Source organism: Lutzomyia longipalpis, chromosome 1 (genome assembly GCF_024334085.1).
Source record: "Lutzomyia longipalpis isolate SR_M1_2022 chromosome 1, ASM2433408v1".
NCBI lineage: Eukaryota > Metazoa > Arthropoda > Insecta > Diptera > Psychodidae > Lutzomyia > Lutzomyia longipalpis.
In genome coordinates, this window is record NC_074707.1 from 32,203,869 (window position 1) to 32,225,943 (window position 22,075).

The 22,075-nt window shown below is 33.3% G+C and overlaps 2 protein-coding genes across 6 annotated transcripts in view; one reads left to right on the plus strand and one right to left on the minus strand.

The window, feature by feature from the left end:
* The window catches only part of LOC129786104 (protein AAR2 homolog), a 211,345-nt gene that overhangs the window by 112,117 nt on the left and 77,153 nt on the right, over nucleotides 1–22,075 (plus strand). The window lies entirely within an intron of this gene.
* Nucleotides 1–22,075, minus strand: part of LOC129785974 (high affinity cGMP-specific 3',5'-cyclic phosphodiesterase 9A) — a 79,329-nt gene that overhangs the window by 48,965 nt on the left and 8,289 nt on the right. The window contains exon 1 of one of the 5 annotated variants that reach the window (XM_055820695.1): nucleotides 10,047–10,439. The exons of the other annotated variants lie outside the window; for them this stretch is intronic. The gene's annotated coding sequence lies outside the window, so the exon portion shown is untranslated. Of the gene's footprint in view, nucleotides 1–10,046; nucleotides 10,440–22,075 lie in introns of those variants that run through there. 5 annotated transcript variants of the gene reach the window in all.

Consider the following 22,075-nt stretch of genomic DNA (forward strand, 5'->3'; position numbering starts at 1 on the left):
CTAATACCCAACTACATTATGTTCTTATGGATGTTAAAAAATGTGTGTTGCAAAAGGAGTTTATTCATTTTGATAATATTCCTCCATCGTTAGGCAAATTTTTCATGATACAGTATCATTAATTAGTTTTCTACGTCGAAAAGAGTTTTCCATTCTTTTCAGTTTGTATTTGAGGGATTTTAGACAAAGGTATATGGATTAACAGTCACCTTGGCACAACACTAATAAGTGCAACAATGAATCAGAAGAGAACACAATAAAGGATTCACGTTATTTTCCAACGCGAAGGTAAACCATTTTGTTTGAATATCCCTGACTCCCTATACAGCTACTAGCTCTACCATGATGAACGAAGAAGGATTCTTACTAGGACTTTGCTCTTGTGATAATACAATGGTGATGGGAAAGAATGCCCTCTCAAGAGGTCTCTTAGCACGTTCACAATATGCGGGAGAAAGTGAGAATACACCACCGAGGAATAAACGATACCACGATTTCATCGTTCTTTCAAGAATCCTCTGCAGTTGCACCACCCCTTCATTCTCTTAATGCAACTTTGTCCCTCACAACACGTATAGAAAAAATTCAAAGTTAACCTTTTGTCATTTTTATTCAACTTTCTAGACTGTATCACATCGTTATTTATCATAACAATAATTACAAGTCATTCTTTCTTTTCCCATGTCGCAAATGCTATATACACTATGCGCAACGCAATGAGCCCCCTCGAGACTCCTCCACGAGTAAGAGCATTCTCTATGACAATGCGTTTTGAATAATTTAATATTAATGTACAATGTAAATATGTAATGCTGTATCCCCGATGTCCCTGATGCATGGATAATGTTGATCTCAACGGAGTTTCATGTAAAGAAAACTACAGTGTAGAGTAAGTTTGCCAAATAGAAGATATATAGTTGAAAGGTATATTCGTTGAAAGGAAGAAAGTTTTAATTTTCCCAGATAGAACTTTAAGAGAAAGAAATATTACACCGTCTTATTTATTAAAGATCATATGTATCATAGTTCGAAATAAAAGTTTTATTGCACCTCCCTGAATTCCTCTTGATATTGTCTACAAAGTCTTCAAAAGAAGTTTTCCTAGTTTTTGCATATCAAGTTTTCAACGTATATGGAAGGGCAAATAAATATTATGTAGATATATAAGTAAAATACGAAAGAAATGCTTGAATTATTTTTCGAAGAAGAAAATGATTCCTTTCCTTATTGCATTGTACGTAAGTTAACACATACATGATAGGATACGCGCAAAGTGAAGCCCTTGTAAGCGGAGAAAGATGAAGAGAATAATGATGAAGATGAAAATGGTCAGAATTAAATTGGTTGGCAAAAATCATCGAGTGTGAAAATCTCACACAATTCACACTAATATGCAGCATTTTCTTTTCCTTCTCGCCCAAAAAACACCCAGGATAACACATAATACAACAGCTACATGCGTCTCTCGCACACATTTTATTTACTTTGGCACAGTCGTGCGGGGACCGGATGTGGTTGAAAATTCAGGATTTATCAAACGCCTCGGGGCTTATTTACATTGAAGAGGGGTTAGGCACTTACTCAGCTCACACAATTCAACCCTGAAAAATTGGTGGGGCGGTAAATGTGTAAGAAAATAGAGACATGTGCTTTCCTGAACAATATATATGGTTTGCTTGTGAGAAGAAAATCGCCACCTCGTTCGTTAAAGTGTACTACTATGGGTTAGTACATAAGTGGAAGGGACGGCAGTCGAGGACGCATCCCTATTGATCCGAAATAACGAGAGCTCATTGGAAACCTCTGGTATAGCACTCACCATCGTGGGGGTCCAATTCTATGAAACTTAAACACCACAAATTCAGAGGCTTATTCAAATTCAGCATGAGACTATTTGAGCACGAACAAGGATATTGACTCGCCTAACCTTCATATGTTTCCTATAATACAATAGCAAATCTTTCTAATAGCCATTGAGAGCCAAAGGTATATATCCCACCATAATACAATCAGCCCAATCACCCCGCAGTGAGGTAAAAGGTATATATTATTTTCGTGAATTTAATTCATTTTACAAACCACTAAATTCCCTTTCTTGTGAAAATTTGTAAAGAAATTCATTAAGAAAATTTCTGCTCTCCTTCAAAATGAAGTTGTATAATATCCATACAATTGGAGACTTTAATATTTCTCATGTTCATCTTCTCTTCTATTATATTATAATACTATGCGGAGCATTTGTACATACTACCAAATAAATATTTAATTAGACGAAGAAGACCCATTTATCGAGATGAAGAGTACAGTCGTGCTCGTGCAGTAGGACCGTCGTCAAAAAAACTTCTCCGCAGTAAAACGGCTTCAAAATGAGGAATTTTGCCTTCGTAGTAGGACAATTGGTATCCTACCTTTCCAATAGTACTAATTGTCCCACTGTGAAGGCGAAATTCCTCATTCTGCAGCCGTTTTACCGCGGAGAACTTTTTTTGACGACGGTCCTACTACACGATCACGACTGTACTGTAGTAGAAAATACAATCTTACTTCTGACTTCACATTTAAGATTTATATTCTCTCCCCATGTGGAAGAACACAAGTGGATGTTACTTATTGAACTTAATGCATCCACAAATAGGATATACATAAAAGTTTACTCTTTTATGTGATAAAAGGAGCACGACATGTTAACCACATAAGCTAGAGAGATTAGGGTTTACCTCCATCTGAACCTATCTATGTACATAATGTAAGAGTTTTAGACATGATTACCCGCTGTAATAACTTAATACTCCTTCAAAATACCAAGAAAAAGAAAGATACCTATCTCAAAGTTCAATATCTTATAAATTAATTAATGGTTTCGTGAAGGAAAAAAAATGATTTTTATGCTCTTAAAGAAAAGTTCATTTTATTACGAGTTCTAACAACTATTAAAGGAGTTTATTCATCGCTCTATGAAAAACTTTGTCATTCATAAAAGAGTTATGACCCATTTTGACTTGTAGATAATCGGAAAAATGTTTTAAAAATCATTAAAAATATGTTTAAAATGAGTCTATTTTAAAGATTTTACCCTAATCCTCGAAGTACTGACACTTCAATTTAATTTGACCTTATATAATATGTCCCTAGTGTACGTATAAAATGAAGGGTCACATTCCAGTAAATTATTGTGATGCATAAATCATGAGATTGTGGAACTTTGATATTAAAGATGAATGATGATGTTTGAAGAGAAAAAATAAACGTACAATCTACTATAATCTTCTTCTAAGGTATACCCACTTTGGAAATATATGAGTATATCTCCAATTTGGTGACACAAGAGTGTGTTTTGTGACATAAAGTGGCATGGGGTTGGTTACATGACAAGCAGTGTGTGTGGCACCGAGAACGTTAATCTTCAAGGCAAATTCAGGGAGCAATTTGAGAAAATGTTAGCGAAAACTTTCAAAGAGTGACGCCATGTGACTTACCACATGCGATAATTCCACTTGAGACTTTTGACCGGAAATAAATGTTGTCAAAATATATGTGAGATCTCATTAAGGGATAAGGTGCTGTAGGCACGGGCTAAGAGGTTGGTGTCCCATTTCCAAATTCAGGACAACATCCCAGATTATATCACCATGGCAGCACAAGCCCTCAGGTTTTGATATTTATGTGATGGCAAATTTACTCATGATATCTGATATTTGAGAAAATCGTATACAGTTAGGTATTATTTATTTAAAAGGTCGGATTAAAGGAAAACCACAAAGAAAAGTATTTTGAAGAAGCTTTCTCCACACACACACGTATCCTCCAGTATCCAAGTGTCCATCACACGAGGATATATCCAGAGGTAAATTACACAATATATGGCTTAAATGACAAAATTAAAGCATATCTTTTGCACCATGATGGTGGGTGAGACTTCTGGGGGTAGTGTGGTTGGAGTGAGGGGCAAAACATTAGCATTTATGAATTCATTGTGTGTTACGGGTGGATGACGGTGAACGGCATGGATGTCGTGGATTGCCCTCATAATCGATTCACACCACCAATCGGCCATCCCATAAACACACCGATATAAACACATCTCTTCACCTTCTATGTACATGTACACTGAAAATTTATATTTATGTCTCACACGCATTTATGAGTATTTCAGCCCTTTCCCTTCTTTGGAAGGAGGGGGAGGGCACATGTGTAAATTTATCATAAATTTTACAACTTTCTCCACCTACCCCCACAATTCTGGGGGTCTGATTGAGAGTGTTGGGTTAAAAAGGGTATGCGTGATTTGGGTTTCTGAATTATTTTAAATACACACCATACGGCCATTATTACTCTTTAAGTGGACTTGAAATCACTGAGTGTGACCAAATGTTAAGAAGAATTTATAATTTAAGGAAATATTACTTGAATTTTCACTTAATTTTCATTTCTATGCTAATAGATGTTATCAATGTCTATGACTCATTCAACTTACTACCATACATATCCAGTTTAAGTTGTAAATTGGGAATTTCTAACGTGTATTCTATGTATCGTAAACTGAGTATATAACCGATATGAATGTCATGATTATGTGATAAATACATTACGTCTTTATTGTAAAAAAAAATCGAGCTTTTGGATCTTCTAAAACCTTTTCAAAATCAATGAGATTTTATATACAGTCATACCCCGCTTAATCATCTCTTGGTATGACTTTAATGTTAGTAAGATTAAACTATAACTGAATTATGTGAACACATATTATTCTTTATTTAATACATTTATTACACATCATATTATTTACTTCACCACTTACTCTGCTTACGATTTTCATTTTCTGTATATAAAATTACATGTGTACATAACATAAAGATTAGTGTATTTATTCTTCAGTTCATTGTTTTTTGTTAGGAAAAATCAACGTCTATATTGTCTACAGAACAAACACTATTATGTGAAAAACTTCCTAGAATGGCTTCTTCTTAAGCCACTGAACTATTTTGTTATAATATTTTGTCTCCATATCGACAAGCTTCCACACTTACATATGTGCAAAATTTTTTGATCATTAAAAGACCATCCTCAGTTCGTTATATGCAAAGTAAAGATTTTATAGCAAAATCTTATCTTCCTTAAGCAACATTTACATATGTAGCGTATCTTTAGCAACCTGATCACGTTAGAACCATCACAAGAACAATGTAAAAGGTTCTAAAAAGGCAACAATAAAATAGCTCAGCCTCCCACGCTGATATTCTTTTTTTGGTGTGAAATCTAAATGTATTATACGACAATAATTTCGCAAAATAATGGATCTTTTTATTGGCAATAACAACATTTGACATATTGAATACAAATCATTCCCATATCAACAAATTCATATGGGGGGAAATTAGCTTTTGATTTTCATAGACAATTCCCTCCAAATACAGCCATATAGAGCATAGACTCCACGTCCCCACAGTAAAACGTAATGTATTTATCATGAGGGCAAGTAGGTTGAGAAGAGTCGGATGCACTTTACGTTAATAGAGGGGTAATTAAAGCTCTCCAACTGCATACAAAGCTCCCTTCGAGCATATCAATTGAACTTTCTCACTCTCCTTCATCTCTGTATCCCTCATCAATTGAAATCTTATTCCAGGCACACAAAACTGTGTTAAACTGACGAAACACCAGTCATGTGACGCCCCCAATAGGTTGGAGTTGTGTACCCCCATCGAATGGCAAGTATGAGGAAAATGACAAAATGGTAGAAGATGATTTAATTTTCTTTTCATGACATGTTTCAAAAATTAAACAATATACGTTCACCGCACACTATATACATATGTAGGTATATATTAACCTTCCAAGCAATCTTTGTGGATGCCAAGACACTCCTGCAAGTGAATGAATGTTAATCTGTAATTCTTGGCACGTTCATCAATTGCCACCATTCTTAAGAAAGTCACAGAGATCATACACCCTTATGCACAGTCGGGGTGAATCTCTCTGGTTCCTGAAATACTATTTTTGCCAGGAAAAATTTTATTGCGTGAAAAAAACACGTATATAGGAGCAAAATTGATTTTGAACTAGGTATTTCAAGAGAATAGAGATTTCTATGAAATGAAATAAGATTTTAAAAAAGAGTTGTGGCTAAATTTGAATTACGCGGGATATCTTTAGAAAATAACAATTGTTTATAAAATCTCAATAACTTGACTATATAATACGATTGCAGGATGTAGTATAAGTACATTACATATATGTACTATGTAGAATATTCAGACCCAATGCTTTTGAAGTCTATCCTCATCCGGAATTGTCATTCGTTTGAGTTTGCTTGGGATTTATGCAATGTCTATAATACAACTTACGAATGAGAGATTGCCTCTATCATCATCCACTTGGGAGGCAAAACGTCATTCACTCATCATCAGCACTAGCACCCAAACACCACCCTCACTATATGTACACGATAAAATAATATCGTCATTGTCGACGACGTTGTCGTCGCCTTGACTACATTTCAGACGTGACTTCTTCACATGGCAGCAAAGGAAAAAAAAAAGAAGATGCGTTTAAACTTTTTGTACGCCTCCCATCCAATATTACCCATTCCCTCCCTACATGACGCCCTATGGTGCTTTCCGATTCCTCTTCAGGAAGCGGATAACTAGAATGACTCAATGAATGGTTTTATGGTGATGGCAACGATGACAGTGTTGTAGAACAGCCTCAATTTGATATTTTGCTGTAGGGGTTGTTCTCTAGGGGGGACGCCCCACATGTTCACCTCAGTATGTATACCCGAAGAGGATATAAGGTGAATCGAGTGTGTGTTTAATGAATATTTTGACAGTAGATATCCAATTACTTTGCTTACGCTCAAAACCACCAATATCTAATGCTGCATAACGTCTACCTTCTCCACCCAATAAATTGACGGTTTTGTCGGTATATAGAATTGAGGAGGCGAACAATAGAGGAAAGAAACAAACTAATAAAAATTACCCACATGAAAGTGGTTTTTACGCTGGAAAAAAAAACAAGTATGAGAAGCTTTGCATAACTTTCGTGCTCAGTATACCAAAAATGCATAATATTTTCATCCCTCTTGTAGTCCATAAAACCCCCATTATTTCACCTCGTAGCCACCCCTAAAATGTTTCCTCAATCACTCAAAGACCGTATTATTCAACAATGTTATTTATGTGCAAAAAACATGTATTATAAAATATTAAATTTATAAATTACATTATCATCGTCGTGTATACTCATAATTTTCCAAGTATTTTACTCCCTAATTATGTATTTCAGTTTGTAAATCGCTTCAGTTGTTGTAAATTTAGTAGCTATATCCAGTTTCATACATATACACAGTGAGGGTGGGTAGAATAACATGGACCATCTCTATGGGATTTTACATTGGAAACTGACAATGTTATTCTAACCACCTTATAATTCATAATACCTTTCTCCATATACAAATTTATTGGGAATATTGGTTTCATAAAGCCTCCACTTTAATAACTTTGTAAAAGAAACTAAGCTTAAATTTTATTGATTTCAAAATTTAGTTAAATTTTATTTTTAATTTTAAAATGCGAATATTTATGAAAAGTCTTGGGGACGATTGTATAGCGAAGTGGGTAACATACAAGGGTTTCAGAAAAGCTTGAAAAATCACACATCCAGACGAGATATAGTACCTACATATTAGTTGTCGCATAGAGGAAGAAATATCACACAAAACTGTTCTTTTTAGAATTTCATATAATATTTTAGGGCAAGCAAACGACAGAGAATATTTTATAAAAAGCTCACCCATTCCCTGTTGACCCGTTCTATTCCTCTAAACTTCAAAGATTTTTTTTAGAAAATCCAAAACTTCGAAGGTAAAGTTTAGGAAAACTTGAAGGTTTGAAGCTCTATCAAAATCAGTAAAATATGATCCCGAATCATTAACAAAGAGAAACATACTCATTAAGTATTAATTATGAAAACAAGCGTGTTATGTCATTGCTCTTTTAGTAGAAAATATGTTAGGTAGATATGTACGTACATAAAAGCACAATGAGTAATGTTCATATGCGGTATTAAAAAAAACTATCACACTGTTCTAGAGAGAAATTCAACTATGTACACTGTATAATGTAATGTAGTATAAAACATAACTAAAAGCAATGATATGTATATACAAAGAGGGTTATAACACAATAAGTGAGGTCTCTTCTACACCTGCTACATTTTTTTTCTCTTGTATACATATATGTATCCCTTTTTCACTTTTTTCCATCTTTCTTTCTCCCCATTTTTATTGGAGAAAGAAAATGTAGAAAGTTATTCCGTGTGAGAATGATAAATTTTTCCTGTAGCCTAGAAGAGAAGAAAGGTGAAATTTGTTAGGTATTTCCGGAAGAATATTTCCCACCAACGCGCTATAGTCCTCAAATCATCAATCAAAATGGGATGGGGCCCTAAGAATTTTGCCAGTAAATTTAACCAGAAAATCACGAAGGAAAGTAATTTTCCGACCCAAGCACATATTAACGAAATTAACACCAACAATCACACCACCACCTCGTGCATTTTATTGCAATATCAATATGTTCTCCTACATATCCCAACCCCCCGCATCATGTTTCGTGGTTTTCGCCCACAAGAAAGGGTATATATGCTTCACTTTGATAAATGGATAATTTGTAAATAGCTTGGGAATCTCATAAATTTTCTACCATCACGAAATTTTCCTCCCGTAGAAACTTTTCAATAGAATACCAAATTTATAATCTTAATCCAAAACAATTTTCACCGTGCGCTGAGCAACTCCGCAGGGATGGAAAATTTTACCCCAAAATGCATCATGCGGTATTGCCTTATTATATGTCTGACAAACTTTTAATAAACTCCACTGTGGATCATTTGGTTGTAAAATAAAATGAGAGAAAGCTCACTTTTGAAATTAATACACACAGCAGGATTTTGGAGAAAATTCACACTGCACCCCTTATCTGGAGATTTTCAACCATTTTATTATTGTCAAGATAATTTTCCAACAATTTTCATCGCACAATATTAACTTTTCCACAGTATTTTAAATGAAAATATACATAATACCACGAAAAGGAAAATTGAAAAGGATACCATTTTACATTTTTAATTAATTTACATTCTAAATGACTATTTTTTGGTTTCTTCTCCTTCTTTCTTGGAATTACAGAAATAGGACAAAAAAACATATTTTCTCAATCCTGTTTTAAACTCCGTATACCCGGATCTTTCATATTTCGTTACCACATAATTTCATGTGAATTATATCACAGAATAAGAAGATCTTGTGAAGATGACAAGATTTTAGATTGAGAAGTGTTTTTTCTTCAATTTTAATTGCAGCACTTCAATATGTGAATTTGTCTATAAAGAATAAAATTAAACAAATATTATTTCTGGCACCAATTCGGATTATTTCTCCACCAAATTTAGGTCAGTCGTCATATTCAACAACACAGCATTAATCTAAATATTCGTCACGGCACATACCACAGTCCCTTTCCAATCAATTATAAAAAAATAAGTTTTCCAATAATGTGCACAACATCTTTTTACCATTTTGGAAAATGCGCGTCATTTGAAATTCAAGTAATATTGATTTTTGGAACATAAAAAAGTCCATAAATTAATATGGAAAGTGCGCCTCTGAATGGTCAGGGATGACTGGGTGGAGGAAAAACTAATAAACCTACCAGGAAATTATACAAATTCACTGCCTTTTGTGTGTCCGTAATATATAGGCACATTCGCGCTTTTCACCGAGCAAACGATTAAATTTTGAACCATATAAAAAACAGCATGAGTTCATTCTCTTTTTTCTCTATTCAATTTTCCTTGATTTTCACAATTCATAAAGGAGAAAAAAACTAGTTGGGATTTACAAATTAAAAATACCTCCACCATTGAAATGTGCTTTAGCAAGTGAGAAGTGAAAAAAATTCTATGCTGTGTATAGAATTATAGTAAATTTTTTTTATACATGCGAACTAATTAAAACTTTACTAAATGGAAATTAAAAATAATACCTGAATTTTTCCACGTGTGTGTAACCACTCAATGGGATGAAGAGCAGAAACTTCTAGGAAGAAAATTTTATTCAGGACAACCCTTCGCTAACGTTCGACAACTCACTGTTAAAAGTTTTGTTTATTTTTGTAATTTAAAACTTAAATTTAATTACATTATACATAGTAACTGATAGTAGCATTAAGTAAATTTTCATTAGGGATTTTTTATAAAAAAAAAACTAATCCACAAATTTCTTAATTCAATTTATAACGACCATAGTATATTTTATAAGTTTCAAAATGCACCATCACCGTCTTATAGTTTTTTTTTTTGCTATTAAATAAACTCTTATCGATTTTCACATGTAGAATTTTGTAATGTGCAACGGACACACGTTTCCCGGCGACTTCCAAAACTGGACTGAGGAAGGAACACACTTTTCGTAGGATACACTGTGCGGTGGAAATGAGGGGAAAATGTATACAAGTCTCATGAAGCTCTATCGTAGCTTATTCCCCATTTCGCACATAGAGCGCATGCTTCCTAAAGTTCATCCATACCTACATACATTTCAAACCATCTAGCAAAATACTAAACCGACTTACAGGTATACACGTATAGGACAAAAGTTTGAATTGCGATTCAAATGCCACCCAGCTCTAATTTAGACATTACGAATGAGAAAAAAATCACCACTTGCACGAAATTGCCTATCAATGTGCAAATTTAAAAGTAACATTACCACACCATGTAAAAATGAAGAAGCGAAAAACATTTATATATCTCATCAACATCAAGATGATATACCGGAGTTGATAAATTCCATAAATTAGTGGTTCCTTCATGGGATGTGCATGGGGTAATTTTTGATGTGGAAGTGAATGGGGATGATGGTGGAAAGTGTGGTAAAACTGTGCTGTACATAGTAAAGCTGGATTAAAATGAATTTCTAATTTTCTTTCTATATAATTTACCATGGTAAAATAAATGCCAAGTATGTATATTAATAGCTATTTTCTGCCTACCACCTACGCCAGGTAAATCCTTTTTTTATCATATCGCAAAAGTATGAGTCAGAGAGAAAGTTGGGTGGAGCAATTTAATAATTAATCACGATTGTCACAAAAGGTCTACTCACAGAAGAATCACTGGCAATATTTGGTGGTAATTATGCAATAAATAACAACAGACACTGTACAAATGTCTTATGTGAATACAAAAGGCAAGATAGACAGCCACATTAGATTATTCTCATTTATATACTTATAAAAAAAAGATACAAAGCATCTTAGCAGTATCCTTTATAATTTCTTCAAGATATATGTTGGTACCTGATGTAATAATAATATTTCAGATAAAAGTAAAAGATAAAATACTCTGCCATTATATTAATTAGGTTATTATAAATAGATATCCGTCTTGTAAAGGAAGTGGCTATAAAAAGGAAGCTATACCTTTTTAAATTTATTTCTATGCTGCTTGTGGCTTGTGGTAAAGTTTTCTTAATCAAATTGAGGGAAAAAAGTAAATTTAATTTTGGTCAAATATAAAATTTAAATTTCTTTTTTATACCATCAGGAAGTGAAACTGATAAAATAATTTCCTTATTTTCCCACATTCAACTATTTTTTGTTCTTTTCTACAAAAAAAATGTTCAGCAAATAAATCTTTAAGTGTTTTCATAATTAAAATATTAAATATCAATTAAGTTCTAATATGATTAACTTTGAAGGATTATATTCCTTATTGAAGCATTGATTTATTTACATTTAACAAATCTATTTTTGGTAAAATCAGTGATTTATTCCCAAAACCACATGTGATGAATTTTTTAGTGGTTCAAATGGAAAATACCAATAAATGTATTAGTTTGTGAGCTCATTGATTCCCACAGGATGATCCAGTTTATCTTATTGCTATCACATCAAAATCAATCTTATTAAATAAAATTAAATAAATTAGAAAATAAAGAATATTAATTTGTTTATCAGTTATCCTAGTTTATTAGAATTTAATTTAATTTACTTTTAATATATTCCCAAAATAGTATTAATTGTGGGCATTTCGGTTAATAGAAAATTACATCCAATACAAATTACAAATGTAGATATGTTTAGGTGAGACTTGGGTGAAGTTAGTCAGACACGTGTATCGGAAAAATTGAGAAAAACACGTTTCCCATTAAGATAGAGTAAATTAATCTGAGGAAAAGTTGCAAGACAGAAACTTTTTCATAAAACTCTTTTTACTTGAATTACACCTTATATTTGAAGACATAGAAGCTATTGCAAGTTGATTAACACTCCCTCACATACTTCCCTTATTTTTTTAAAGACAGCAAAATCGAGGGTTGGAAAATACACTATACTAAGTCGAGTTAGTATAGTATATTTTTAACGCATTTTTCGATAGCTTTTGATGTCCTTCATCTTCCCTCAAAAGGACAAATTCGAATATTTGTTCCCTACAAAGTTACAGCGAAAACTGTAAAAAATTTTACATAAGAAGCAATGTAAATCTCAAACTTCAAATCGCTCTCCTGAAAATCAACAAAAATGAGTTAGTATAGTATATTTTCCAACCCTCGAAATATAAGACTTAAAAAATTGCACAACATTAAAAGCATTGAAATTTCCCCACGAGATATGTATTATTATTTTTTTAAATAAAAAAGCACAATTGCATTAAATTAAATAAAAAATCATCCAGCCATCGCAATGTTGCCAAAATCGATTTTCTTCATCTTTTTGAGCACGTAAAACGCCTTTCCCACATAACCATCTCACAGGAGACACATTATACAAATTGTTATTATACTCATGTATATAAAGTATGTTAGTCAATTTATGCAAATGGTACAAAATTTTTAGCCTTTTGCTCGGTACAATTCAAAAATTTTAAGGGTGCCACGTGGCTCATTTCTCGTTTCATGAAGGGAGACATTTAAAGCTGTTGTAGTAAAACTTGATGCATTTAGAAGATTTTCATGAAAGTTTTCGTTCTCAGGTGAGGAGTAAGTTTGGGTGGAAAAAAAAGTATTGCAAGGAAAAGTTTTTCAATGCATTTGATGGAGGAAAAATGAATGGCAAAATTCGATAAAGTTTACTTATCTTTTTAATGATCTAAAATCAACTCAATGGAGGTTCTACTTTCGGATATACACACATGCTCCCCATCGATTGTGTTCAACGTTCACGATAAAGAAGAGAATTTCAAATTTTCTTTTTTTGAATTTTGTATTAAATTTTTGAGAAATATAAAATTACCAGAAAATGTTAAAGCAAAATTTTACAAAGTAATTTCGCATGAGAGCTCTGTTGCAAAGTTATACCATCCAATTAAAATCATTTAAGAATAGATTTATGCACCTATTGTTCTCAGCACCACAACACAAGCTTTTATGTTTTGAGACCTAGCGCTTATGTTTGGAGGTATATATGTACATATGCTATACCCGAACAAGGGGTGCGTCTCACAGAACCAACAACAGTTTAGTTTCATCACTATTGCTTTCGACCAAGCCCTTTGTCAATTTTCTCCTTTATTCAATAAGGTTACTATGCGGTTCATGTGTGTGTATCTCCTCTTTTCGAGTACCGAGTCAATGATATCCTTAGATTTTAAAGGTAAGATTCCAAACATAAAGTGCAAGTCAAAATAATATATATAAATATAATTTCAATACAATTGTTGACGAAGATTTTATGAATTTTAGCATCATCATAAACCAATAATGCTCATTACATGCGCTTTTACGCACTCATTAGAGATGGAAAGCTCTATAAGCTTATTTCAACATCACTCTTCCGGTTCCACATTTCCGTACATATTATGTTAGATAAAGATAAATTGATAATACATATAGGTATCTACCTATATTGTTTCTAATGCACTTATTGTATAATTTTGCTTTTCATTTTGATTCAACGGCGGCTGCTGTTTTATCAAAATCAATCAATATAATTCGGTAATATTATTATGCCAACGTGTGAAACTTTATGGTGCTCCAATGGAGGCGCCTGGTTGGCAATTTTCCTCTCAACCATTATTCTTGTATGTATTTGATTTCCCTTGCATATTTTGCCAACAATATATAGTATTAAGGGATGACATGTAACGCGATGGAACAGTCAGAAAGAGTAGGTGAATAAAGCAGTATTAGGTAAAACCAATTACACTGAAATTGTGAGAATAGGATTTTATAAACATTTGCAGTGCGTTGTATGTTGTAATCCATGGTAATGAAAGGAAGCCTAATTGAAAGATATATACTCGCAAAATTCTCGCGAATTCTTTTTAGTAGAAAATAAAATTTAATAAGCCCAGGGCTTAATAGCCTGTTGCTGTTATTTCTACCAAATTGCCCGTGCAAGACATTGGGCGAGAATGCGATGGAGTGAAACTCATAAATAAGGGTGGTGGAGTACCTACACAAATTATAGCATTGTTAATTCCCAAATGCAAGTATGTAGGTAAATAAGTGAGTCGCATCATAAACGTATACATTTAGGGAAAACTGGGGGAAAATAGTAAGTAAGTTTCGGAAAAATTCAACAAAAACATTTTTTTTGTTAAATAAAAATAGAGTAATAAGTTGTTAACAAAAATTATAGGATATGTTTTTAGAATTTCCTAAAATTAACTAAAGCTGAGTTAATCAACATCGTCTTACGTTCCAATAACTAAAAATTAAATTTTGTAAAATACGAAATAAAGAATTTATATTTGTGTAAAAGTATGCAAAATTGAATTCCATGCCAATGTACTCAAAGTGTGCGACATATTTTCGAATTCAATACACCATACGATGGGCCAAAAGCACGCTGGAGAACGAAAATTCACGGGTGCTTCTTTTTCGATGGAGTACGGGGCTATGGAATGAGACCCTAGAGATTGGAATCGCGTCAGGAAACAGGAGAACGCACATAAACCTCAATGGGGGAGATTAATCGAGAATCAATAGAGTTCGGGAAGCCCATTGTTTATTTACAATGTTTCACAGCGTATTTTGTGTTAGTGCTTTTAGTACTTTATGTTGAGTTTGATGCTATCCTGGCATGCCCTCGTCTTTTTGCATATTTACTATCGTCACACACACATCCAAACACACACCCTCGCCATTCACCAAGGGGATACTTAATAGTTTATCGTGAATGGTAAGCTTTTGTGAGATTTCCATCCTAACCCATCCTGATTTATGTGTAACTACTTGAATCTTTTTATGATTGAGGGTTTTGTTCAAAGAATGCCAAGTCAACTTTCCAAAGACAGATTTCAATCTCTTCCTGTAGCTCAGAGAGAGAGAAAGAGGGGAGTGACACCATGTCACTAAAAGCTGAGTCACACGGTGTGGTTCAAGTGAATTGACTCACCATGCTCCCAGGATGGGGAAGTGTCTCAAAAGACCCAAAATAACCCCCTAAAAAAGACTTCTCGCATCCATTAACATAGGTTCGCCATTTTCATTAACTTTTGGAGACTCACTGGTCAAGTCCATGATTGATGTTCTAATTGAAAAGAGTCACAAGACACCCACTGAATATTCCAAAAAGAGAGCGTATCTTTTCAATGGTCTTCCTTCAGGTGATGATTGATGTTACACATCACCAACCGTCCGGGACATCACCCTCAACCGCAAGGAGAGAAGATCCCATATCACAATAAAGTTGTTGTCTAGTGTAGTGTGATTAATTAAATGACATTTTTGGCACATTTCACATATATGGTTCAACACTTTGGGGTTAAAATGCTCAAAGCTGGGGTGACTTCTATAATGCCAGGCTGTACGTAAGTTTTCATTTGATTTCATCATTCTTGGATCAGTGCGTATATTTGACGAAGAGATTGAACATGCAAAATATGGCAGAATTGAATTTGTTCAGAATATAAATTAGCTAAAATTAATAATTGGAATGGTTTCATTTGCAATTTGTATAAATAGACGCACAATTAATTCTTATTGTTGCGTCACAGATGATTGTACTTAATTTAGAGAAAACCATACTCATGAGTATCATCAATTGTGAAATACAGTCGTGCTCTCGTGGTAGGACCGTCGTCAAAATGACTTCACCGCGGTAAAACGGCTTCAGAATGAAGTATTTTGCCTTCGCAGTGGGACAATTAGTACTATTGGAAAGGTAGGATACTAATTGTCCCACTGCGAAGGCAAAATTCCTCATTCTGAAGCCGTTTTACCGCGGAGAAGTCATTTTGACGACGGTCCTACCACGAGAGCACGACTGTATGATTCTATGCCAAATCTAAGTTTTAAGGAAATAAATATTAAACAAAATATAGGTAATATAGGTAGAATTAAAAGATATAGGTAAGTGCCTACCTAATATTAATACTTATTTAAAAGAAAATCGATGTGGGCTCTGTTGTGCCTTTAAAAACCAACATAATAAAGTTAGAAAATATACTTTTGTTATTTTAGCTGTGTTTCTTTCAGACACAGCTTTTGTGTACCGAGCAAAATCGAAAGTCGTCAGATCGGGCTCAAACTTGGGATGAGCACGAATTAGGGTCCCCACATTCCAAAAAACGTATGCGCCAAAAATAAGTTTTTTTCCGGCCGGCCGTCCGTCCGGCCCTCCGGATTATAAACTTAAATTGCAAGAGAACGGTAATAGATAGAGACTTGCGGTAAACGGCAAAGTTTAAATATTGACTTGAAGAAATCCGATTATGAGGTCAAATCCACCCCCCCACCCCTCCGTCCGCCATTTTGAATAACCTCAAAATTTTGTTTTCGCTATATCTCAGCCCCTATTATAGCTAGAGATCTGAAATTTTGATATGTTGTAGGGGACATCAAGAGCTTTCCAATGATACCTTATTTTCGAAAATCGGTCAAACCGTTTAGTCAATATGGCCGCCACAATTTTTCATCGAAAATCGACCATAACTCGAAAACGGCTTGACCGATTTTGATCAACTCGGGATCAAATGAAAGATCTCAACAAACCCTACAACTCTCTAGAACATTCGAAGTTTCAAAAGTGACCGGTAGGGGGCCAAAAATCAAAAACAAAATTTTCGATGAGTTTTCGATGAATATCTCGAAAACGACGACATAAATTTTTTTTCATTTTTTGATATGTTGTAGCTGACCATATTATCTAGCCTCATGCCAAAAATGAAGAAAATCTATGGATCCGTTCTCGAGATATAGCCTTCCAAAGTTGGCTTGTTATATCTCGGGTTCTACAAGTCCGATCTTGATCAACTCAAGCGCAAATGAAAGGTTTCGAGAAACCCTACAAATGTCTAGAATATTGCAACTTCGAGAAATGACCGCAAGAGGCGCTAAAGTCAAAAACAAAGTTTTCGAAAATTTCAAACACGAATTTTTCGAAAATGGCGACATAATTTTTTTTCATTTTTCGATATGTTATAGCTGACTTCAAGACCTTTCAAATAAAAAAAAATTTATGAAAATCTATGGATCCGTTCTCGAGATATGGCCTTCCAAACATTTCTTAGGGTATGACTTTTCAACTTTTCCCGACTTTGCGCGTATTTAAATTAATTCGCGTTCTAGTTTGCTCTCACAAAATTGGTACACTGAAAGAAACACAGCTCCCGTAAGCTTGGTCAGCTTACCAGTACATTTTTTTGTTCTTCTGCTTAACAATAAAAAATTTAGACCTCGACAATACACACCGGCAAACAATAAATTTGAATTGCATGAATAATCCATATTGACTGAAGGTATGAGAGAGTTCTCTTTACACTTTCAAATTTCTATCCGGTTACATAAAAAGACAATAGAAGTGTTCCATATATGTAAGAATTCTTCTTTTTTTTTTCAACTCACAACAAAAATTGTGCCACAAAGTTGGTATTTTCTTCCCAAAGTGTTGGTTTGTGAAGAACAAATCTCGAGGCCGCAGGGAATTGTGCAGAAAAAAATGTTAAGAAATTTCTATACTAAAGTTAATACGGAGGGGCAAACACACCTATATCCATGTAAGAAGTAAGCAAGCACAAGTTATACATAACAATGTAAAGATGTTGCTGATAGGGGCGTTACTTTGAAGAAAAAAACGTAATGTTAAATGACGACTGCCACTTTCGCAATTACACTGTACTCAAGAATGGCAATGATGGTAAAAAAAAATGGTGAAGCAAAGGGATAAGAAAAAGGAGATGTTAGTCGTAAGGGATGAAGTGAGCTAATTAATTCTTTCGCCTTCTAAATAGCTGCCTATTTGGAGGGTTAATTAAAACTTTTACTGCGTAATTAGATACAGCTTTTTTTCATTTTTCCAAGCCATAATGTGTGCAAATTTTTTAATTATTAATTTAAAAGTCGAATTTACATTAAAATAATGAAATAAAAAGCTTTAAATAAATTATTACAAAAAGGATTTAAACTAATTTTACCAAAATTATAGCGTATCAAACTTATCTCGAATTAAAATTTTAAAAGAAAAATTACCCAAGTCACGCACCAAACTCAACGAATAAATTTATATTTCTTCAGTGTAAATTTAAAAACTGCCTCACAGTAATGGTCTGTACAGGCTCTGTACGTCGCATACGAAATTTAGAATTTATCATGTTAAACACCTTCATATTTTATTCACCAAGAACCACGTTAGACCTTTTAAATAGAGGCAATTAAATGTCCTTTTTTGTACTATCACAATTCAATTAATTCTTTTCTTGTTGTCAACTTAATAAGAAAAAAGAATTTCCAGCAGTTTGCATACTGTTTGCAGTCCTAAATGGTCATGAATAATACGCTTTGTGTGACAATGCTGAATTTAAATGGAATAAATATTAACAAATTATCCGGGGGTGTACGCAATTAATATTTATTACATTATACTGCAAATTTCATCACAGATTATATTAAATACGATTTGTCGCTTTCAAAAGCTTTGGGGTTGTTGCTTTGAGTTAAAATAAACGGTGTGCTTTTGATACCTATGCCAAAATAAAGTATGTAATGTGTGTGAAGTACATATGTACGTATGTGTGTACAAAAAAATAAGACATAAAGTGAATATGCTACCTACAAAAATGCGCATATTCACTTAAAAAAAAGTTCTGTAAGCAAAATGTACAACAAAGAGAATATTTTCCAACTGCGAGTAGAGACGCACCAGAAAACGACTCTCTCAATGCAATGTGGATCATCAACAAATCAATTAGAGCAATTAAATATCGATACATCAATCATATTCAATTGATTTTGTTTGAAATCAACAAAAAAGTGTATACGTAGAATTGAACAGTAGTAATTTCCTCTCTCAACAAAGTGATTAAAAAGCAGACGGTGGGAGTGAGAAATGTGCTAAATGCAGAGTTATCAGACTCACAAGTATTAATTTAAACGAAAAACTCCGTTCGATATTTACTCAATCATTTTATTATGTGACGTCATTCCATAGAACTTTTCACCCCTCTCGTCGTCTCATTCTGCAGAAGAGAAGAGCACATGAAGAACACATATAGACATATTTCCATTGATAAATATTTACTTATGGGTTAAAAGCCAAAGCAGAGAAACACCACCTTGAAGTCAGTGAACGAAAATTTATGGGTGCTTTTGCGAATTAGAAATAAATATAATTTTCCCATCCATATGACGAGCACACGATGCGCGAATGATAAGTCCCAAGAAATTGCAAGATATAGGGAGCTGTGAGGATGGACAAGAGCAAAATGGGGGGCTATTTATGTATTTTGCCAAAGTATACAGATAAATTCTTACCTAAAATCAATAAATGTGATTCACTAAGAAAGTGCACCATCACAAAATAGAGATTTCTATTGGAAAATTTAATCATAAAGTACCTAACGTTACGAGCCATATTGAGAAATAAAATGTAAACTAGTTCTCTTCGGAAAAACATAATAAGACAGCAACATCCTGTCCTAGATTAAAATTCTAGGAACCTAGCAAAATTATTATATTTTGTAAAAAGAATTTAAAATTGTTCCAAATGTGCTGCAAACTGTAAAAAGCATTTTCAGTCGAGAAAACACACAAACACATGACATCAGCAACGAGCAGAAGAAAATTTGATATTAAATTGCGTCCGAATGACGCTGAAAATTCATTTTCACCCAAATCCTATTTATAGTTGTTACATGCCACATTCAAATAAAATACAATGGTTCAAATTTTACCTTCACCCCTCGAGTGAAATTGAAACAACAAAGAGATTTGACGATGTATATACAAATACAAAAAAAAAGAGAAAAACTTTGTCCGCTACAAGGCAGGGATAAGAGAATGGAAAATTTAAGTTAACGTATGTACCTATAAGTATGTATGTATATACATAAGGAAGGTTTTTACGATGTGGGAGACCTTTGCCTAACTTTACCAATAAAATATTGAACATTCTTCCAAATGCAAATTTAGTCGAGAATATAAAGGACACAGGAGGGAAAATTTAGGAGAAATGGAAAATTCAGGGAATTCCAACAAATAAAAATCACAATTGACTTTTTAATATCTCCAGAGATCAAAAGATAAACGTATAGAGAATTATACGTCAATTTGTAGCGAAGAAACGGGGGCTACATTAAAGTCTTGAATTTAGGATTGATGAGAAATGAACCATCTTTATGAGATGTATCAATCAATAATGAAAAAAAAATTCCAAGAATATCTTTCCACCAAATGATGAAAAAAGGCATCACATTTTTCTTACAAATTTGCCATAAATTAAATATAATTTTATCTACTTGCTTCATTTTCTCTGAAATTCAGTTCTTTTATTTTTAAATCTCATAATAAATTCTGACGATGATGGAGTGTTCCAGCATTTCTATCCCCATATATGTGCAATTATATAATAAAAAATTAATAAATTTCTCATAAAAAAGGAGAGAAGCATTTGACAATTTTCACAAATAGGATATAAAAGGCAATTAGAGCGGCTTTATTTCAATTTTCTAGCTACGCCGCATACCTACACTACATACATAGAAGAGAAATGCATTGCACTTTAAACTTTAAAATGTTATATGTGTATGCGACATATAAAACATATAATTTTTACATGACACATTGTGAGCCACTTTCATTCTAAAATGCTCGCAACATTATGAATTTTAGCTTGATCAATAGAATTAATTCCATTAGTGTTGTAGTGTATGAAATGAATTATTGAGCAGGAGAGAACTATTATAAAATAAACAGAAATTGTGATACAATCATTAATTTCCATAAGAAATTCAAACTTAACAATACAGGGTGGGATTAATTCATACACAACGTAAATAGAATAAATGAAAGTTTAAAGCTATTCTAATTTGCGCTAATTACAATGAATATTTATTCTAACGTACCTAATGTGGAATAATTGCTGAGAATGTATGAAAAACGTCGGTAAAATCCCTTTTTATTACACTCTTGCACGATTTTGCCACATTTTCTTCTATCGTAATAATTTAATGTCATTTTTTTCCTACACGTACATAATCTGTATAGGTGAGAGTTCTTTTCTTAGTGTATGAAATATATAATATATTTTTCATAAATATTTAAGCGAATTAGCTTTACAATTGTGAAAAGCTTGACTTTTCAACATTTTTTTTTATCTTACTCAAGACTAAATAGGACTGTGTCCACTCTAAAATGCAAAGTCGTCAGATTGGGTTCAAACATGGGATGAGCACGATTTTTTATTGCTAGAACAAACTTTTTGAGAGCTAATCGCGCGTTATTGGGTCACGGTTTAGTATACCTATACTTAATAATAGTTCCTAGTATTTTAAAGAAAAAAAAATATAAAAAATCAATAAATAAGAGTAAAAAAAAGGATATAATTTGTTTGAGCACGAACTAAAGCTTATTTTTTTCAAAATTGAAATATACATAATGTATGTATGAAAAGCCTACATACATACAGTACGTAGTATGTATGTTACTACTTCTAGTGAATAGATGCTATACATACCTAAACATATAAGCATGGGGAATGGGGAACTCAACGGCTACTGTTGATAAGTGATAACATAATCAGACTCGACGCTTTACATTCTCATGCCTTATTTATGTATTCATTCACATAATAAT